The following is a 3668-nucleotide window of genomic DNA, read 5'->3' as shown; positions in this document are numbered from 1 at the left end:
AACTGTCAGCCCTTTTTGGACTTGGCCCTTTTTGCAGGGCCATCCCAGAACTTTTTGCTTTCCTCCTGTATTTTGTCTGACCTGTTGTTGGTGGCTTTATGACTCTGGGAACTTTACCAGTGCTGATCAATGCTAATGTGCATATGCTCTCTTTTTAAATTGATGTTATGGATTAGTGAATCCATGATTGGCATATTTGATTTACTTGTCAGACCCTAGTACAGTGCACTATGTGTGCCAAGGGCCTGTAAATCAAATGCTGCTGGTGGGCTTGTAGCACTGATTGTGCCACTCACAGAAGCAGGTTGTAAATTCTGACTCAGGCCTGCCATTGCAGAGCCTCTGTGCAGTCTGGGACTGTCATGTCGACTTGGCAAGTGCACACACTTGCCAGTCCCTAAACCTTCCCATTTCTACTTCTTAGTCACCCCTAAATTAGGTCCAAGGTACCCCTGTGGGCAGGGTGCATCGTATGTGAATGGTATGTTATGCCCTGATGTGTGTGGCATGTTCTGATAGTGAAATACTGCCAATTTTGTTTTTCACTATTGCAAGTCTATCTGTTCCCGTAGGACAGAATGGGGAGTTTGTTTATAACATCTTATAAGCATAACGGACCCTAGGAACACAATAGAAAAGTAAAGTTTAGTATGCCTGAACTCAGAATATTAAAGTGCATCATTTAGTGAGGGTGATTTTTACATTCTGTATATGAAAATACCTCTTTATAAAGTAGGTATTTTCTTGCCAACCATCCAGTGTGCCTCTGCTAGGTTTGTGTATTGCATGTCTGGCTTTTGGATGACAAAGGCTTGAGAGGGGCATTGGATCCAGAGGTCTGATGAGTCAGGGATGGGCTGAATAGGCCTGGTATGCATTTGGAGTGGTGGGAGGAGTAGCACCTTCAACTGAATAGGGCTGTGCCTGCCTTCCACAATGATGGCTCTGCCCCCCCTGTGGTCTGTCTGGAGCCAGGGCTCACACTGACATAGAATGCTGCTGTGCACTTGCAAAGTGCTCCACAGAACCGGTTTTGGCTGGGTACAGACATTCTCTACCTTTAGAGAACAAAGGATGTGGGTTTATAAAAACAGGGGCCCAGAACCCAGACTTTTAGATCACTGCTGGGAAATCAAGAGGAAACATTTGCCATGGAGAAGAGTTGGAGAAGCTGAGGAGGAATACTGCCTGTGTGTTTGCTGTCTGGGGTTGCCTGCAGTGGCTGCTTGCTGCCAAGGAAAGGAGAAAAGATATTTTCTGTTTTATATGTTGTTACCTGCTTGAAGAAAAGATCTTCAAGAGCTTGAAATCGAGCTTGCCTCCTGTTCTGAAGTCTCAGGAAAACAAGAACTTCACACCTTCTGTCTCTTTGCATCTGGAATTGCTTTTTGAGCTGCTACAGAAGGAAATTGCAACACTGACGCCAGCGAGCGATGCTGTAACCTGCACCGAAGCCATGAGAGTTGCTCCGACTTACGACGTACACCCGACACCTGCTGCCGTGCCGCATCGACTCTGAAGCCGATGTAATCATCGCGAAGCCAATCTTCAACGTGGGTGAGCCCCAAAACTATCGGCATCTCGCTATCATAAGGAACAGAGGCTTCGGCACCATCATGATGTCACCTCCCCGACGCATTAAGGATCAGTTGTCTTGCCTTCCCTGCACTGCAGTAAGGAATAGAGGCTTCACCTCCCCTGGGGTCGTAAGGAGCCGAGACTGCACGGCGCCAATGAAACATCACCTCCCTGAAGCTGTGAACTGTCTTTGTTTTCATCGTTTCCAAGGTATTGTTCTTTGTGGGCCCGACACCACGCACCTCGCAGTTGGTGCCATACTTTGGGATTTTCACCGGTCACGACGTTGTTATAACTTTAAGTGGAGTTATTTGTTGCTACAAGCTTTATTTGAGTGAATAACCTATTTTTGAGGATATCTGCATAACTGTACTGTGGATTTTCGTCGTTTGGTCTTGTTTTGGTTTAGATAAAGATTACTTATTTTTCTAAACTGTTGTGGTGTCCATTTGTAGTGTTTTCACTGTATTACTGTATGCGTTCACAAATGCTTTACACACTGCCTCTGAGATAAGCCTGTCTGCTCGTGCCAAGCTACCAAGGAGGTGAGCAGGGGTTATTTTAGGAGTGTATCCCTCTTACCCTAACTAGAAGCAAGGGTCCCTATTTATTTATTCATTTATTTATTTTAGGTTTTTATAGAGCGCGTAGTCACCCGCGAGTATCCCAGCGCTGAACCTAGGCCTCCTGAGGGATGAAGATGTGAAAGATTCAGGGAAAGAGTAGGGTTTTAAGGGATTTCCTGAATCGTAGGAGGTTTGGTTCTGCTCTGAGACTCGGGGGGAGCGCGTTTGGACAAACTATTTGGACAAAGGTACCAACATCTGCCAACTAGAGGCTCCCATTTCTAACAACTCACATCATTTACAGATGGCAGCAGGGTGTGACGTGTCTCTTGTCTAATCAGCTGAGCCAGCAATGCACCGCTTTGTTCTCCTACCATATGTAGCCTCTGATGGAAGGTCCTATATATACATTTGTCCAATCTATTCCAGTCTTCCAGGAGTTCCCTTTTCTGTTTTCGCCATTCAGGGATTTTGCCCGGATTTTGAGGCCGATTTTTCTCAAGTTTACTTAATGTGAATTCATAGGTATTCAGACTATCCTCCAATTATTTCTTGACCCCAGATTTTGTCTTCAGGCATTCTCCACAGAGAAAAGTGTTATTGCCTCCCATTCCATTCCTTTACTACCCAGACTGCCTCAGTTCTCCTCAAAATAATGAGTCAATGTGTCATACAGTATGGGGCTATAAGGAGACCAGTGATCTGCAAGTGGCTGAAAATAAATATTTGCGGAAGCTTTTAGCTGTTCCCCTTAGTATACCATCTTTTATGGTGCATGAAGATTTAGGACATGGATACATTGCTGATCAGATAGCAGTGGCTCCCCTGATTTGGTGGTTAAAAGCATGGTCGAATCCCACTCCTACCCTGAATCAACATGTATTAAAAGATTGTATGAGGCTGGATAGGTTTGCTGTGGTTCCTTGGTTAGCTTACATTTCTCAGTAACTAGCTAATTTAGGGTGTCCTGATCTCTTTACACATCCAAGAAAGATGTACCCTGGAGAGTTGAAAGTTATTAAAAATCAATTCCTAGTAAGGAGGGTGTTGGAAAGGGAAAATATGGAACTTAAGAAACCGACACTAAGACAATACATAATATTGAACTCTAGGCCCCTAGAACAACCTTTTTGGTGTTATAATAAAAATCGACACCATCGCTTTCTTCTAATAAGATTTAGGTTTAATTGTATCCACTGGTGTCATACGTTCTTTTACATTTTATGTTTTTTTGGGGATTTTATAATGATCTTCAGAGTAGATATATTTTACCGCTTTTCAAACATTTCAATTCTGCACAAGTAGGCCTGCTTTGATATACCTGCAAATGCTGTCTTTACCTCTAACATATTTTGGGGAGGCGAGATTTTTAGCAGGGGTCTTATGGCGTAGGAAACAATCTGATTATGCAGAACACCCTAAAATCTCTTTATTTTTCGAGTCAAATCTTCGAGATTTCACAACACTGGAAATGAAATGTAACGAAATACATTTTTTTCTACATGCTTATCATACACAATGCAC

The sequence above is a fragment of the Lissotriton helveticus genome, chromosome 2_1 (assembly GCF_964261635.1).
Source record: "Lissotriton helveticus chromosome 2_1, aLisHel1.1, whole genome shotgun sequence".
Lineage (NCBI taxonomy): Eukaryota > Metazoa > Chordata > Amphibia > Caudata > Salamandridae > Lissotriton > Lissotriton helveticus.
Note: the sequence above shows the minus strand (reverse complement) of the source record.